The sequence below is a fragment of the Amborella trichopoda genome, chromosome 6 (assembly GCF_054954075.1).
Source record: "Amborella trichopoda isolate Santa Cruz 75 chromosome 6, AtrichopodaSantaCruz75HAP2 v2.0, whole genome shotgun sequence".
NCBI classification, from domain to species: domain Eukaryota; kingdom Viridiplantae; phylum Streptophyta; class Magnoliopsida; order Amborellales; family Amborellaceae; genus Amborella; species Amborella trichopoda.
The window spans coordinates 6,812,566-6,831,732 of NC_142341.1; the positions used below are offsets into that span (position 1 = coordinate 6,812,566).

General features: G+C 34.8%; 1 long non-coding RNA gene across 1 annotated transcript; it reads right to left on the reverse strand.

Annotated features, from left to right (window-relative positions):
* Window positions 1-9,744: 9,744 nt before the first annotated feature.
* LOC148781521 (uncharacterized) lies at window positions 9,745-13,415 on the reverse strand. Its single transcript, XR_016056937.1, has 2 exons — window positions 12,979-13,415; window positions 9,745-10,126 (listed from the first exon to the last, which is right to left on the reverse strand). It is a non-coding gene; the product is annotated as an uncharacterized LOC148781521 (long non-coding RNA).
* Window positions 13,416-19,167: the final 5,752 nt, after the last annotated feature.

Here is a 19,167-nt window from a genome sequence, read left to right on the forward strand (position 1 = left end):
TTAGCGACGCCTTAGAAAGAGCGCCTCTCGCTCTCTCTCTCTCTTGGATTTTCTCTCTCTCCTACTTCCTAAAAAAAGAGCTGCACTCTCTCTGCTCGCACCCTTTTTTTTCTCTCTACTAGTGCTGCGCCCTGTCATTGTTCTCGGCCTCTGGCATTCTCGCTACTCACACCCTCTCTGCCTCTCGCGCTCTCTCTCTCCCTCCTACTTCCTAAAAACCAGATGCACTCTCTCTCTCTCTCTTGCTGCTCGAGCCATATTGCTGCTCGCCAAGAGAAGCTTCTCGCTGCTCTCTTCATTGTACCTCTCTGCAGCCCACCCCATCTATAAATGTACTCTCTCTCCCTGTATTTGCAGAGCGTTGCAAAAACCTCAATTGTAGCTTTTTTGTCATGTCTCTATTTCATCGTCTTTTGATGCTATTCTAAAGCAAGGGATTCAAATAGCTTGCAACCCCTCTCTTCCACCACCTCTGCCACTGTAACTTTAGGCCTTGAATCCACCTTGCTTATGGAGTATTATGTTTTAATGTAGTGTAGCCCAAACATAGGCCCTTCCAAAAGTACGTTTTCTCACCAATGACCTACATTCGTACTCTACTCATGAAGCCTAATCAACAGTCTATTCATCCATTCCATGCACCTGAGAATTCTCCCTTTTGTCCAATGAGATCTAAGAAACCTTCCACTTTCATCTACCCCATAATCTCCCGCTACAATTCATAAAGACAAATATGAAATGGAAGCCAGCTTCTGGAAAACAAGAAATATTCCCTTCTCAATATAGGGAACACAACACTTTCTCCACCATTTAAATAAAACTTTGGCTCCCCTATCATCCACAAGCTTAATCAGATCTCAGGAGCTCATTTCCAGACTCACATCCTAGTCTATAATGCATAACTATTGGAAATAAAAAAGGAAACCGTGTTATACAATAGAAAAAGGGGCATCAAAAACAGCCAAATGCATGAAATTAAAAGCATCATTGGAAACTTCAGTATAGTATTGAAGTTTTAGAGTCTATGATGAGAAACACATCCATCTTTTTTTTTACTGTATTTCTTGTCTATTATTGATTCTACATTTTTTGCCCTGAAAATGCATAGATTAAGCTTCATTTGATTTTCTGTTTTCCCTGGGGTTGGGATTCCTTTTTTCCTTTTGAAGTGTACATGATTCCTCTTCTTTTCATGCATGGTCAATGTTTTCTTTTCCTTTTGATGTTCTCTCGTATTTATGAAGCTTTAGTAGGATCTGTTGGTTTCATACCCTATTTGTTGTTTTTTTATTGTTATTTTCAATATGATCTTTCTCAAAATTGGAAGTGCAAACCTGTTTGTCTTTATAGTTTGAATCTCCGCCAATCAAATAACCAATATTTAGGCTTAAATTAAATAAAGAGTCATTCTTACAATTAGGTATAGCATGAAAGGAATGGCTGAGGTTTTCATGTGTGTTGATGTTTCCCAAAATTTTATGCTTTTTTATTATATAATGCGAAGTCCTTTTTTTTATGGCTGATTTTTTTGATTTTTATGTTGATTTTTCTCAGAACATGTTTTTGCTCTTATTTGTTTGTTAATTGATATTTATGCTGACATTTGAAGGTTCAATAATAGGTTTTTGCTCGTAATAGGATTTTTCTCAAAATATTTATTTGTCAAAGAATAGGTTTTTTGCTCAGAACATGTCTTTGTTCAAGAATAGGTGTTTGCTCAAAATATTTCTTTGTTAATTGATGATATTTATGCAGATTTTTCTTAGAATAGGTTTTGCTCAGAATAGGATTTTGCTTAGAATGTTTGTGTCACACCCCAAGAACTTACAATACAGATATTCTTGAGATGTGACAGTCCAAAACATATATACATCTCTTGATAGAACAAATTTACAGTGGCGAGGTCTTACAAAGTAACAAAAGAAAGCTAGCACAACAACAATAACTTCCAAGGTTGATCTTGACTAGCACTCAAAATGAATCCGTAGTTATTCTGAAAAAATGTTTACCATAGTTTGATGAGTTTGGCTACTCAGTAAGTGATCATCATAATTCTAAAAATAATCATCGATGAAAGATATAAACAAACTTTCAAAATGGAAGTCAATAAAAAATAATGCGAGCACTAGCATTTATAGATAACAATTTCACCTTTAGAAATGCACAATTAAACACAATCCAAATGATTGAAATGCATATAACACTTTAACAGCAGTGCATAATTAAAAGGATTTCACAAAATACCCTACTGGCGTCCCAAGTAGGTCACCTATATACCCCATCAGCGTCCTGATGGGTCCACTTAATCCCTATCGACGTCCCAGATAGGTCCACTTAATCCCTGCAGGTCCACTTATACCTCACCGGTGTACCGGATGAGTCCACTTAATCCCTACCGACGTCCCAAATAGGTCCACTTATACGTCACCGACGAACCGGATGAGTCCAGTTGCATACTTAAATTATTTCTAAATCTCTTTAAACATTCGAAAGCAGGGATATCATGTACTCAATATATCACTAAAATCATTAATATGAATTTCATTGAAACCATTAATAACAGTCACTTTCAATAACATTTTAAAAATAACCAATCAAATATTTGGGCTCAAATTTAGAAAGGTAGCAGTTCGTAAAGATATTCTACCATAATTGCCAATCTAATATGTATAGAAAAACTCTTATAGAAATTCAAGAATACGGAATTATCACAATTTATGGGATGTTAATTTGCAAATAAACATTTCACAACAATGCTATAATCAAATACAAAAATATCAATTTTCAGATAATAAGGCAGTCATTTGCACATGAAATTCACAATGTCTAAATATTTAAAAATAGTAGAAAGAAATCTCACAATTTTACTAAAAGCAGAAATATCACATTTATTTCTAATAATTTGAGAGTATCTAAAATTTTCTAACAATAGACAAGAAAAATAAATAAATTTATTTTTTTAAGAATTTACAGCATTTAAAATTTCTAACATAGATAAAATATCACAAGTTTTATTAAAAAGATTATTTTTCAAGATAATGAGGTCGCGTACGCATAAAATTTATCGCGCCTAAATTCATGATAATAAGCAGAAATAATTATTTTATTTTATTTTTAAAAAGAATAGATTATTTTTCGAGACAATGAGGTCACTTACATACAAAACTTATAAAATAAAGATCCTAGACGAAAATATCACTATTTATTAAAAACATAGTATTTTTCAGGAAGACGATATCACTTACACACAAATATTTGAGAGGGAGCTTTCGATAAAAAATTCGGTTCGAGAGAGGAGTTCACTGTGTTTCGACCAGAGAGAGAGAGATCTCAAAATTTTTTAGGGTGGGAGTGCTCACCTCCCTTATTTAAATTCTTATAACGTATTATTATATTATTTTATTAGGCTCTACCTCATACCTGAGGTGTCCCGTTAAAAGTCCGTTTTTAACATATGAAAACCACGTCCACTAAAGGGCGTGGCAAGCAGCAAGCAAGAGTTTAAACCAAGTAAAAAATTTTGAAAATAGTGATGGTCCCTAAAGACCATCATGCTCAAACGGACCATCACCTATTTAAAAGTATCTTTTCTTTATTTTATTTTATTTTATTTTATTTTATTTTATTTATTTATTTATTTTTTTTTAAATGTTAGGATTGTTACAGTTTGTTTGTTAAAGAGTAGGTTTTTCGCTCGGATCAGGCATTTGTTCAAGAATAGGTTTTTGCTTAGAATATTTCTTTGTTAATTGATACCTATTATGATTTTTCTCGAAGTAGGTTTTTGCTCTTATTTGTTCGTTAATTGATATTTATGCTAATTTTTAGAGGCTCAATAAGTTGGGTAAGTTTAATTTATTGGTAAATGATTGGATGAGTGGTACATGCTTTCACAAATGGTGAAATTTGATTAAATTGGTTCTTCTTATTTTTTTAGAAGAAAAATTGGATTTTTGCTATATCACTTGTGTCGGTTCAGCTATGATGTGGGTCTTATGGTGTTTGATTTTCTACGTTTTTTTTTTTCCCCAAATAAGTGGTTCTCCATTTGTTCCACTTATTTGGTTATAATTGAATGGACATTTGTCATAGCGTTTGAGTTGGTTCTGTAAGAGGTTTTTAGTATATAGTTCTTATTGGTTGATAGTTTTCTTGCCATGCCCTTTTCCTAGTAGCCATATAATGCTGAATATATAAACTTTTGCATGTTGCATAATGTTTTCCTCTAATTTGTCAATTGTCCTCATCTTGCCTCATACTTTTGCTTTTGTCTCTACTTTCATGCTATTCTTAAGCTGAAGGTTTGAATACATGTATTTTTGTAGTTTGCAGTTTGGCGTTTAAGTTAAAAACTGAGATGGATCCCATGAGTTCAGTCGGTGTGCCATCTAGCACATGCCCAAATGTAGGCAGCAATGATGAAATCCCGTATGGTGGTTGTGGCTCAACAAACATAGGCCAAGAAATGGAAGAACCATGTGTAGGAATGAAGTTTGGATAAGAGGATGATGCATATGAGTTCTTTAAGTCTTATGCATTGACAAAAGGTTTTGGTATTCACAACGGGAGCACTCATAACAAGAAAGATAAACACATCGATAGGGTTTATATTTGCTCGAAGGAAGGGTGTAAACCAGAAAAACCTAATAAAAGTGGAATGGTTTACCCTGAGTTAAGGTGTGGGTGCAACTCAGAAACACTATTAGTGAACTCCGGACTAGGAATGCTATGAATTAGTGTCTGTTATTTCCTTCTTTGTGACATAAGGCATTTTATTCATACAGGTGGATCTTAGACAATGAAAAATGTATGATTGTGCACTGCTTTCATCTGCTAGATTATGAAGTTGTATTTTGTGATTTCGCTTACAATGAAAAATGTATGATTGTTCACTGCTTTCATCTGCTAGATTATGAAGTTTTATTTGGTAATTGTGCTTACAATGAAAATTATATGATTGTTCAATCTTAGCCCACCATTGTGTAGTCAACAAGTGCATGGATGCCCATTCTATGCGCCTATGTATAACTGCTCCCTGTTAACTTAAGATCACTATTAGTGAACTTAGGACTAGGAATACTATGAAATATTGTCTGTTATTTCCTTTGTGACGTAGGACATGTTATTCATACAGGTGGATCATAGACCCTCCATTGATGATTGTTGTTCCTACTAAACGCACACCGTTGCTTGATGCACATCTTGAACTTGTATCGAACGAGAGAGAAAGTGGGATCAGAGACCGTGCTGAGAAGCTAATTTGTACTCGATTGTAGATGGAGTATTAGGACAAGAAGTAAATTTGTATTCAATATATTTTATTTTATCATGGGAAAATTTCATATTGGTTCCAGTTTAGATCATGAGCTATTATGTAGTATCCTCATTGGCTATGAAGAAGGTTCTTTTACATCATTTTACTTTTATGATTCTTATATCGGTGTATATGATTTAAATTATTTATGTTGAATGGTTCCATTGCAATTATGAACTTCTATATGGAGTGAAAGATATGCTCGTGATCTTAATGGTGATTTCTCAAATTGTTTTTATGTTGCTGAAATCTTATAGCATCTTCCTTACAATTGTTGTCTTATGCGTTTATAGCTCAAATTATAATAGAGTCATTGTAAGGGCCGCAATTTTCTCCCACGCCAGTAGCGTCGAGTGAGAAGGGAGTAGCGCTGGTTGGATAAGAAAAGAGCAACGCCGGTTGGATAAGGAGAGAGCAATGCCGGCTGGAGTAGCACCGATTGGATGAGAAGAGAGCAGCGCCGGCTGAAATAGTACCGGATGGAGCAGTGCCGGCTGAATAAGGAGAGAGCAGCGCCGGTTGGATAAGGAAAGAGCAGCGCCGGTTGGATAAGGAGAGAGCAGCGCCGATTGGATAAGGAGAGAGCAGCATCGGTTGGAGTAGAGGCGGTTGGAGTAGCGCCGGTTGGATGAGAAGAGAGCAACACTGGCTGGAGCAGCGCTGGTTGGATAAGGAGAGAGTAGGGCTGGCTGGAGCAACGCCGGTTGATAAGGAGAGAGTAGCGCCGGTTGGATAAGGAGAGAGCAGCGTCGGTTGGTACAGCACCGGGAGTGTCTTAGTCAAACGTACAGCCTCTGTACATGTCAAAGTTGTCCCGTACATGTCAGAGCAATGAGTGCTTGCGTCAGCCACAATGTTTTCCAACCACCATCTCTTTTTATGCCTTGGGCAACATGGGTCTCTCCCTTTTTTTTTTCTCAACTTTTTCCTTCTCTCTGGAAGTTCACTGTGCCCCTTTCAAGACAACCCACTGGTGAAGTCAAGGAAAGCCCGTGAAGGCCATGAGTGAGGATTTGTGATAGCGTGAGAAGTCAAAGTAAGTGGGTTTAGCTTTATGCATCCATGACTGTTATAAAATATTGAAATGGATTAGGTGATATAAAGGAAAACGTGAAGTATGAATGGGTTAACATGAGGTTGAAGTTTTAGTTTCTGCTTCTCAATGCCAAGACTATTTTTACTACATGTATGATCTCTCTTTATTTATGGAAACTCATGAAATTACTCATTGTGAGGCTCCTTATAATGAACAAGGTTCCAAGCCCAAAGTGTAGCTTAGCTAGGAAATATTCATAGCTCTTTAAAAGCATATTAACTTGAGAATATGAATTTTTCAGAACTGTAAATGTTTTTACATCTATATGTTCGATGACCAAATGGTATCTAAATGGGACCAAATCAGTCCCAAATGAAAGACGTGTGTATACTCCAAGTTTACTTTTTACATGATGATATTTTGCATGGATAATAATATATAACCCTAAATGTCGAGGCATAACACTGTTCACAGTCGCTGTTATTTCCAGCAACTGTGGCCCTCTTTGGGCAATGTTTTTGACCTAGTTAATGGTGCCCAAAAACCTTGAAATTATCGCCGTTGGAAAGGTTTATGAATGTACTCAAAGTTGCCTGTTTTAAGATTTTTGAAACTCCCAACGGATTTTGAGCTATGACCCGAAATGCGCAAACACTGCGCACTGCTGCAGGAAAATTTCGAGCAACTAATGCTCACCTTGTACTGAGCTTTTGACCCATCAAATGGCACTCAAATTTCTTCAAATCATTGTTTTTGTGTAAAACACTGTGTATTAACTCAAGGTTTCATGTTTGAGGCATCTTGAGACTCCCCTTAAATCGGGAGCTACACCCTCATAAGAAGGGCATGTCACTATTATCTGCCATTGGGTAATTCTATGACCATGCGGCGCTAAATTAGTTTGATATATGATAATTGTGAATGCCATATGATAAATTTCATGAGAATGCCATAAATATATGTGAATGATCACTTTGTGAGAAAAAAGGGTCACGAGAGCAATAATGATGAAATGAATTAACAATGAATGCCAAATGCTACTATGAAAACTTATGTGTAAATGCCCTGTGATAGCTTATGAAGTACATGTCTTTTGTAAAATGCTATGACGTTATGATGAAATATGATTCATTTGTTATGAGGCAATGAATGACTAATGCTTATATTGTTATTGACCACTACGCGGTGGGACACTCACCGGTAGTAGATACTGTTATGATGATATGATGAATGGCCACTGGTTATATTGATATTGGCCACTACGCGGTGGGACACTCACCGGTAGTGGATGCTACTATGATATTGCCTACTACGTGATGGGCACTCATCGATAGTAAGGAAAGAGATGTCGGTATATCCCCTAACCTGCATAATGATAGGAACGGGTTAAGAGAGAGGATAAAAGGTCGCACCTTAAATGTAAGAAATGATATATGATTGATGTATTGCAAGGTAAGGGCCTATTGAAACCCCAATGTGCGTTGGGGACTGTGTGAGTGTGTTGAGGGTATTACGAAGTGGATACTCTACTTGTCATTACCCTCCCTCTTGTGTGATGGTAGAGATCTTAAGCAATGGGATTAGCTTAGTCTGATGAATAGGGTCTCTACTGCGAGAGTAAGTGATTTAGGGAGTGCATGGGTAATGATTGAATTTCTTTATAAGGAATGTTTAGCATTATAATGATGGAATGATTTATGATTTCACAAATTGAATGCTCTGATCGCACTGATTTAGTGATGACTGCCGTTTAAATGAAATGATCATAGTCGTTGTCTTGACTTGATATGCATTTATGCTTAATTATGAACTTATATTGATAAATTGTATTATTGTCACATATGGATATAACCACCACAGATGCATAACACTAGACTTGCTTACTAGGCTGTATAACTCATCCCATTATTTCTCCTCTCCTTGTAGATTGATATCGGCAGGTACAAGGCTGGAAGTTCTTGTTTGGCGGCTGGAAGACAAAGCTAGTGTTCTTGAAGAAGTTGCTTAGATCTTGTTTATGTCTAGATTGTTTGGCCTTGGTTTTGTTTTGTTCTTGGTAGATATGTATGATATTGGGCCTACATGCCCCAAACTGAATGTAATATTCTGGAATATTTTTATATTATAGATTTTTGGTGTATGGAATTTTCTATGTTCATCTACTTGTTAAGTTATTGTTTTAGTTCTTTCCTATAGTTTGCTCGATTTTTGAATATAAAGGCGTTGAGTCCACTCCTACCTGAGTAACAAATGTTACATTGGTTTACAAACCTACGCTTGATCGCCCGTCGCCGCGTTGGGTACGGTGGTTGGGGGCGAGGTCGTGATAGTCATTCAAACATTTTAAGTGTACAATATGTAGGGAGAGAGAGAGAGAGTAGGAAGAGAGAGACATTTCTATTTGTACGGATGGAGAGAGAGAGAGAGAGAGAGAGAGAGAGAGAGATATTAGGGTGTGGACTCTAGAGAGAGAGAGAGAGAGAGAGAGAGAGATATGAGGGTGTGGACTCTAGATCTAAAGCTATTAATTGGATGTCATGCTTGTTCAAGAAACATAGTTCTTTTAATTGGCAACAAAAAATTTATTAATGTAGAGATCATCAAGAAACAATATAAATGAAGACAAGGATAATTATTGTGCTGAGCAATATAGTGTAAATCGTATTAGTGTAAGAGATGGTTAATTATCAGATAGAAAAACAGTATAAGAAATAGTTGGTAGGAGCTAGTTTGAATGTCAAATAGTAATACAAAAAAAATCTTTGCTGGGTAAACTTGCAAAGTTTTTTCAAATGAAAGTTCTGAAAAACTGAAAAGCATAGTTGTTTGGGCCTTCTAAAAATCCTTTTTTTGGTATCCCTCACGACCCTATCGAGAGAGCGAGATGCCACTGAATCTGAGTCTTCAAGTGAAGAAGGGGCCATTGAAAATCCAAACAAATTTGGTAATAAGAATTTGACCCAAGAGATCTATAGCCTTTTCATGTTCCACTTCTGTTATGAAAATGGTGGCCTTTGAAGGCAGTACTTTTAGAGAGAGAAACACGATAGTAGTCTTAGAGAGGTACGAGTTGGAGATTGGCCATAGAAAGAAATAAGGTAGAGAGCAGATCTAGAGAGAGAAACAAGGTAATTCGAGCAGCAAGCAATGCAAATATGTGGTTTTCAATTATCCGATTCAATTATCCCTGGTCTCCTACCCTCAAATTATAACCGATTTAATTTATGAAAATATTCAAGCCACAAAACTACAAAACCACCAAAAATTCAATACCAAATCATTCACGATGTACTATACAAAAATAAATTATTCACCACTCAAACCACTTAAGAATATCTGATGCTTGAGAGAGAGAGATTCAAACCACTTAAGAATGTTAGATGCTAAAGAGAGAGAGAGAAATAGTTTCAAATTACATTAATGTACAAAATATATTGAATTGAACATTGTTGTTCTATAGAAGATAGAGAACTATAAGTGTATACAATTATAAGTATATAGATACCATAATACATATACCCATTCTTTTTACAAAAAAATATGCAAACATCAATATCCTAAATAAAATTACACATATGAGAGTACTTTTCTGAATGTTTGCTTTCTCAGTGACTATTGCAACAGTTTTGTGTTTCTCTTTTTCTGATAAAGATGCGTCTACTCCTTCAACAACAGTAGCATCTGACATCTGAGATGCGAACCTTTTAACCATAGGCTTCTTATCTTCACCTAAAATTTCATCACGCCACTCTAGATAGCCGTATTCCAGTCTCATTCTAGTGGTTAACACAATAAGATAAATGTGTGTTAGATATATACTTACAAATGAACACCAATATGCTTCTACATTATATTAATGAATGAATATTACATACCTTAAAGTTAGAGCATTTATAGAAGGGTGCAGTTTCTATAAGGTTGCAACCTTAAACAATCAAATTAAGGTGCACCTCCAAATTTTATCATAACATGTAATTTTATTGTAAAAATTCTTAGGATTATCTTAAAATCTATTTTCATATCTAATTAGAAAATTTTAAACTCCAAAAATAGTTAAAATCAAGGAGATCTATAAACTTATGAAAATCTTTAAAATGGACGGCGTAGATAATGTGTTGCAAGATGCACTATTTCTGAGACTCAAAAACTTTTTTTTTATATTCATACATCTAAATGTTGAGATGATCAAATAGAGGGTTTTTCAACATTAAAACAACCTTTCCGATAGATTTTTGCGGTGCATCTGTAATTCTACATTTTAAAGTTGCAACCTTATATAAACTTTTTCCTTTATAGAAATGGCTATTGTAGTTATCGTGTGTCTTTAATATAAACACGTGCATCCGACCACATTCTGGTTTGTGTTTACAAATCTTTGGAGGGAATTGATTGTCGAGATCCATTCTATAAAGAAGCCACAAAGAATACATTACAAACTTCATCAGAACCATTCTTAATCCATTTATCTGAAATGGTTAACAATGGGTAATGCACCTGATAGAAATCATAAAATTCATCCATATCATAATAGTTATTGTGTGCATAACAATTTTAATAAATGCATGCATGTGATATGTAGACCTTTACTTGAATAGTTATTATGTGCATAACAATTTTAAATAATCCAAAAAACATATGCACTAATTTTCAGGGATAGTTATGTGTCTCTGTCTCTATCTAAAATTACAGTAGTAATAAGAGCAACAATTATGTGTCTCTATCTAAAATTACAAGAGTAATAAGAACAAATAAGAGCAAAAGCCTATTTTGAGAAAAATCAGCATAAATATCAGTTAACAAACAAATTTTCCAAGCAAAAACCTATTCTTAAAGAAAAACCTCTTATGAGCAAAAAAAACCTATTATGAGCAAACAAACCTATTCTGAAGCCATGGATCTCCAAATCCTGTTATCTGGCGATGGTGCTTTTCCCCCTGATTTTCTTATTTAATTTACTCAAAAAATAATGGATGTGAAAACAATTGGTTAAACTATTTTAATATTATAAACCACCCAAGGGATCCCTGGTTCACCTGATAAATTGGAATTTAAGCATTAAGTATGATGCTTTGTACATTTGGGTGAGTTGGAAACGTAAAATGGATCTCATTTACTGAGGCTGGATCTGTTGCTTATTAGCATTTGGTTTTTTGCAAGGGATTTATGATTAACATAATCAACTTCTCGGTTTTGTTTGTGTCTTCTATATGTACATATGGATTTATGGTAGTTTTTTTTCCTTCAATCACATGCTTATAGGATTTGGCATGTCTTGGATATCGGAATTATTGATTTGACATATTTGAATATAATTTGAATCATCCTAATAGCTATACAATTTACTTGTCAGCTGTTAGGCAATAAAAATCTCCTTATTTTTTTATAACACCTAGCATGCTTGATATAATGTGTGTTGAAATATATTGTTACCATCTTGTACATATAAGACATCATATTGCGGGTTATAATGTACAGGACTAGTAGAGATGTTCATTGTTCAGAAAATGAGGAAATTTGTTAGAAAACACTCATAGTCCTAAATAAGCACCTCTTAGAAGCATTGATGCCTCTTCCTGGAAGTCCTGAAACCTATTCAAGCAGGGCACTTTTGTGAGTGGGACTTTTGACCCTTTGCATTGTCATTTTATGACTAGCTAGGAGGAGCCAAGCATTGTAATTTAAGAGATATAACCTAAGCTGACTAGCCTTTGGCCCTATATTTGCCCAAGGAGTAGAGAAGATTGGAATTTGAGTGCGAAGAGCAGGGAGATTGGTAAAAATTGACATCATTCCGAATAGAAAAGGCAAAAAAACAAGGGTTTGATGGACAAGGGAATATGTATTGTCATAGTGATGAGATGGCTGAAGCTAAGAATAAGTATTATAACATAGAAAGTGCTAACCATTAGCCATAAAGAAAGAAAATAATTAGTGGCATTAGGAAATTTTTTTATTTCCACTAGTTATGCATTATAGATTTGGGGTAGAATGTGAGTCTGGAATGAGCTCCTGAGATCTGATTAAGCTTGTGGATGATAGGAGAGCCAAATTTTTATTTAAAGGGTGGAGAAAGTGTTGCGTTCCCTATATTGAGAAGGGGTTATTTCTTGTTTCCAGAAGCTGGCTTCCATTGCATATTTGTCTTTATGAATTGTGGCTGGAGATTATGGGGTAGATGAAAGTAGAAGGTTTCTTAGATCTCATCGGACAAAAGGGAGAATTCTCGGGTGTATGGAATGGATGAATAAGTTGTTGTTTAGGCTTCATGAGCATAGTACGAATGTAGGTCATTGGTGAGAAAATGTACTTTCGGAAGGGCCTATGATAGGGCTATACTAAATTAAAAAATAATTCTCTATAAGCAAGGTGGATTCAAGGCCTGAAATTACAGTGGAAGAGGTGGTGGAAGAGAGGGGCTGCAAGCTATTTGAATCCCTTACTTCAGAAGGGCATCAAAGGACGATGAAATAGAAACATGACAAAAAAGCTACAACATGAGCTTCACTAGTTATTTTATTGCAATAAAAAGAAGTTGGATTGATTTGGATTCGAATAGTAAAGGTGATTTGTAGTGATATTGGGGTTTTTGCAACACTATAAATCTCAGACAAATATAGGGAGAGAGTACCTTTACATATGGGGTGGGCTGCAGAGAGGCACAGTGAAGAGAGCTACGAGCAGCTTCACTCGGCGAGCAGCAAGTGGGTGCATGCAGTGAGAGGGCGAGAGCAACGAGAGGGCACGAGCAGAGAGAGAGCCAAAGGCAGAGAGAGAGTGCCTCTGATTTTTAGGAAGTAGGAGGGAGAGAGAGAATAGCGAGAGGGCAAGAGGCCGAGAGCAATGACAGGGCGCTGCGCGAGTAGAGAGAGAGAGAGAGAGTGTGTCTGGTTTTTGGGAAGTAAGAGAGAGAGAGAGAGTGTGTGTCTGGTTTTTGGGAACTAGGAGAGAGAGAAAAACCCAAGAGATAGAGAGAGAGCGTGAGGCAGAGAGAGTGCAGTGCCTTTTTTAGGAAGTAGGAGAGAGAGCAAGAGGCATGCTTTTTAAGGCGTCACGTACTAGCTAGTCAGCGTTTTTTAAAAAAACCCGCTCTTTTTTGAGGTAAAAGGTGGCCCTCTTTTACAACGTTTTAGACCGTCGGATTTTCAACTTCTCATCACCTTCGTTCGGCTCATCTCAATGGGGTGCGCGAGCGGGCTAACCCTGTATTTTATATATATATATATATATATATATTAAAAAACTTGATGCAACTACAACATCTCTTTTATTAATAAAAAAAAACCACATAACTATGCTTGGGGATAACAAAAGACACAAGAAATTAATATGGCAAAACATGTGGCCAAAGGAACAAGAACTCTTTACAAAGCTTAGATCTCAAACTAAGTCTTAACCCCTGATAACCTAGATGAGAGAACATCTCAATATTAAACCCTTAACCCACAAGTCATGAGAGAGATGAGGGATGAGAGATGAGAGAGATAACATCTAAGTGAGACATGCCCCTTTTTCAAGACCTTAACCCATAAGCCATGAGAGAGATGACAGATGAGAGAGATAACATTTCTCAACAATTAAATGAAATAAAAAAATATTAACAATAATTTTGTGCTTTCTTATTTACAAGCCTCTTCACACTATTCTTATTTGATTTCAAAACTTCATCAAAATCAAGCTTTCCAAACTATATTATCTTCTCCCTCAAGCCATATGGCTTGAGTTAATAAAATAGAAAGTGAGATTAAGGTGGGGCGTGTGGCACTCCATGGGCCCCACCAAGATGCAATGATGGACCCATGTATACTAATTGGCCCTTATGCACAAATAAAATATTTTTAAAATTAATTAATGACTTTTAGAATTTCATAAATCTCTTTTGAATATTTAAAATATTGTAAATTCAATAATTATGTTTTTATAAATCCAAATTTCATAAAAAAATATATCAAGAGATTAAAAAAAAAATCAAATGTTAATTCTAAAAATCAAATAATACTAAAACAAATATAATTAAATACTTTTGATGCAAATTAGATCCATATGTTCTAGAAATAATTTAACTCTCACTCAACCTTCTACTGTGGACCATGATCCACTCTTGCTTTCTTAAACTGACCCAATAGTTCCTATAACCAATAGTTTATTGTAGAGGCTCATGATTGAGCCACCAAAGTTAGTCAATGGATAATGGGATGTAAGTTGAGTTTGCTATCAGCAAACATCATTTTCTTAGTATGGTCCATATAGGACCACACTCCCACTGAGCTCAAGCTCCATTATATCAAATGTTCAATTACAAGCACTCATAAAACCATTAATAGCCACACACCAAATATCACCCACTTGGCCTTTGAAGGCTTTACATTTTTTTTTCGGCACTTTCTCGTCCCCTAATTACAATTTCTCTATCAAGCATTTTTCACTTATTTTCTCTCATTACATTAATCATGGCTTTCTTCTTCAATCCTTTCACAAAGGATTTATAGAGGCAATACATTTTTTTCTTTGTTGCTCGGATCTCATCCCGAATGTGGTCGTAGTTTATCTTTCATGTCGAATCGGGAATCATGGATCTATTGTCATAGAAGATCATCACGTACCCTCATCGCATAGGGTCGTAGCTTCAAGGCCTCAAAGGAGTTCTTCAATCAAGTGGCTCCTTTCTATAGGCATACAACCAATGCCACACATTCAAGTTCCATGGGTTAACAATATTACAGTTTGTTGTTCCAGCTGGCCCGTCAAAGGTAAGCAAGTGCTCCCATTGAAATATTTAGTTTATCTGGATCTTTCATGATAGAGAACCTATTTACCTGAATATCTAAGCAGTTAAAAGGAACCGTGGATCTTTCATGATAGAGAACCTATTTACCTGAATATCTAAGCAGTTAAAAGGAACCGTGCGACTGTAGCTACCCACACTCAAGTATAACACTTATAACATATATATTCTTAACATTCTTATGCCTATGTCATGTGATAGTATAGCAAGTCTTATGCAATAAGTAATTCAATGTTCGCTGGTTTCACAATGTGTAAATCCTTCCTAAACCACAAAGGTTCAACCACACTAGTCTTCTTGGAAGTAAACCCATACAAACCAATTTTATCTATCCATACATCACGTGTCAATAAGACCTACTAAGATGACATTCTTATGACATTCCCTATGGTTCATGGTCTTAAGTAATCGAGGATCCTAAAAAAAAAAATGTGGGTCAAGGCATATGGGTATTTAAAAAACAATGCATGAATAAATTACTGTTTTATTCTAAGTTTATAAATACCTTCAAGACTCAATGTTTTTTCCTTTTATTAAAAAGCTCTTGACTTGGAATATATATTCACAAGCAATAGTTAAATAATAGTATGGCGGTTTAGAATGATTTTCCATAAAAACTTAATAGACCTTGCAAAACTATGGGGTTTTTTCAAAACCACATTCATAGACTTGAGTTTTTCTTAAATGATCCAATTTAATTTTAAAATACATGCTTAATCTTCATAAATCATTTTACCACATTCACTTTTAATTACCTACCAAGTTATGTTTATAGCCACAAAAACAAATCATAAAGTCCATCTTACAATTTTAGTCAAAATAAAGCATGACTAAATGATGGTTATTAAAACACTTTTTATTGGGAAATATTGTGACTTTATCATGAGATCATCATCACATGCAACACATCATATTACTAGAAAATATTGAGAGGATGGTCACTAAGACCGAGTTCCAAAGGAACACTCCTTTCGTACTTACATGTTTGAATGAGCCACATCCATCTCTTGTGTCTCATAATTAGGCTTATAGTCCTCGATCAAACCACATCTCCATATGTATCACTACTTTAAGTGGTTCATATTCAAGCACAATGAGGCACAAAAACACATGCTCTTTCAAATTTGTTACCAACTATCACCTAATGTCCATACACTCTATACATATTCATAAACAAATAGCCAAAATATAATCAAAGAGGTATATAAAACATAAAATGAAAGGTTAATGAATCATCTTTCCCTATATGACTTTATCATATAATGTGGGATAAATTTCATACCTCAAAACCATGTATTGTGGTTCCTAGGCTTTTTTTATTCTTTGTTTTTACTTGTTGACAAGCTTTTGTGATATTGGAAGAGCACACAACTGATGAAGAAGCTTTTGATCACTATCTTCTACATATCGATGAAACATACGCCTCTTCGGCCTTTGGATTCTCCCTTACATATATGAAGAAATACTCTTCTTGATGTCATCACACCAAAAGTCACAATGTTGATATTTCCACTGAACGCTGGGTTTCTATGCCGCCATAAAGGCTCTTTTCTCTTCGCTTCATTACAAATAGAAACATAGATGTTTTTACAAGTATTGTGTTTCTTATTCTTTATGCAATTCACAGATTGAGCACTCTTCACATTGAGTGGCATATCTCGCCAACTCTGTATTACCTCTCTTTTTTTAATTTATAAATCATACTCATGGTACACTATAAAACTTTTTAAATGAGCCCTACAAGTGTTTTCTATAACGAAGAATGCGAAGATGTACCTTAACATGACATATCTCTTAATTTATTGCAGAATAGAAAATAAGCATTCCATCATAAAAATACAACATCTCTTAACTCATAAAGAGTTTATCTCTTAAACTTTTAGAGTATAAAATAGACTAAAAAATACATAATAGTGCTCAATTCCATCCATCAATCACACTATTTAGTGAGTATTCGATTTAGCGACATTCACGTCACAGTTCAATTTTCATAGCAGACAATCCGGTTACGCATCTCTCAATAAAATAATTGTTTCGTTCAATTCACAAAGGATTTCTTCCTCAAAACTTTTCTGTTGAAAACTAGACGTAAAAGCAAAATATAACATCATATTGTGAATCCCAAATAATATTTTTTTTCAAATAAATAAATAAGTGACATTCACATCACAAAATATATCATATTGCAGAATTCCAACATGAATACTATTTAGTAAAATTGTCTTTTCTCTTTACATACAAAATAATATTTTTCTCTACTCCCAAATAATATATTTTTTTAGATAAATAAATAAGTGACATTCACATCACAAAATATATCACACTGCAGACTTCCAAGATGAATACTATTTAATAAAATTGTCTTTTCTCTCTACATACAAGAAGTTTCCTTTTCAAACCTTTTGTTTGAAAGTTGACTAAAAAATGAAACAAATATCTTTATGCAGGCTTCATATCACTCTGTTAAGTAGGCTTGAAAAATAGAGATATTCACATCTCAATGAAAACACATCAAACTACAGAAAATTTAAGATGACCTCTCTTCAATCCAAATTTTTCACTCCTTCTCTCCCTTAGATATTTCTATCTCAAATAATTTTTATTAAAAACTAGACTCCAAATGTAAGTCTAAAACCTTAGTGTAGGCCTTAAAACATTCTGTTAAGAATGTAAATAAAATCATAACTTCCAAGTCGTTGAAAAAGTTTTCATTGAAGAAAACAACACTTGCATATCTTTCAATAAAATACCTATATCTTTCAAACCACAAGGGTTTCTTCATGAATTGATTTTTGTTTGAAAGTAGACTCAATGTGATGAGTTATATTTAAATTTTAACTAAAAATAAAATCATATGATTGCTGAAAAAATTCATAGAACTCGATGAACAGATCGTGGATTTTGCAAGGTCAGAATTGACACATCTCATTGTTGAGTCCATAACTCTCAATTTTGTCAGGATTTCCTATTGAAATTTTGCAGGTAAATCATACTCTAAAAAACACAGAATTTCACTCAAGTATATAGTAGATAAATACCTCATTATCTTCTTTATATCATTGCTCGAAAATAGCACATAATACCTCATTTTGCATAATGCCTTTTCGGTGTTTGAATAGTCCAGTAATTCTTCCGGAGGTGTATCACTTGACCACAAATGTAAATAGTTTTCTTATATCTCATTCCCAACTCACCAAAAATAGTGAAATAAAATAAATATGCCAGTAATTAGATCTAACTCTGATACCAATGAAAGTGAGACTTATGTGATCGAACTGGTGTATATATTCTTCTTTTTTTTCATTTTTTCTATTTTTTTTCCTGCTTAGAGTACTCACAAGTAGTTCATTACAATAAATTAACTTGAAAATAAATAAATAAAAAATAAATATAAGATCTAAAACTTGATACCACTAAAACATCTCCTTAATTAATAAAAGAAAACCACAACAATATGTTTGGGAATAACAAAAGACACAAAAAATATATATGACAAGAAATAAGAAAGTGAGTGTCGGAGACTACCTCAACTGGCTTTAATACAACCCACACCAAGTCACCACCTCCAATAGTACAGGATTAATAGTCAACCTCAATCTCCAAGATGAAAAAACATATGGGCCAAACCTCTAATAGAACAAAAACTCTTTACAAAGCTTAAATATCAAACTAAGGCTTACATCTATCTAAGTGGGTCGTGCCCCTTTTTCAAGACGAGAGAGAGAGTCTTCAAGAGGTGGGGCATGCCCCCTTTATCATGAACTGGAGAGAGAGAGAGAGAGTGAGAGCTCTACTAAGGGTGTGCCCATTTATTATGAACTAGAGAGAGAGAGAGAGCGCTATTAGGGGCGTGTCCCTCTATTATCTGATGAGAGAGAGATAGAAGAGATTAGGTGTGAGAGATATGGGTACGGGGTACCTTTTTATATAATGCTTTGATGGGATTAGGGTTTTTAGGGTTTCCATATAGTTTGCCTCTTTAATAATATTGAATTTGTATTATTGATCTTGTGTGATGATAGATATGAGCTATTC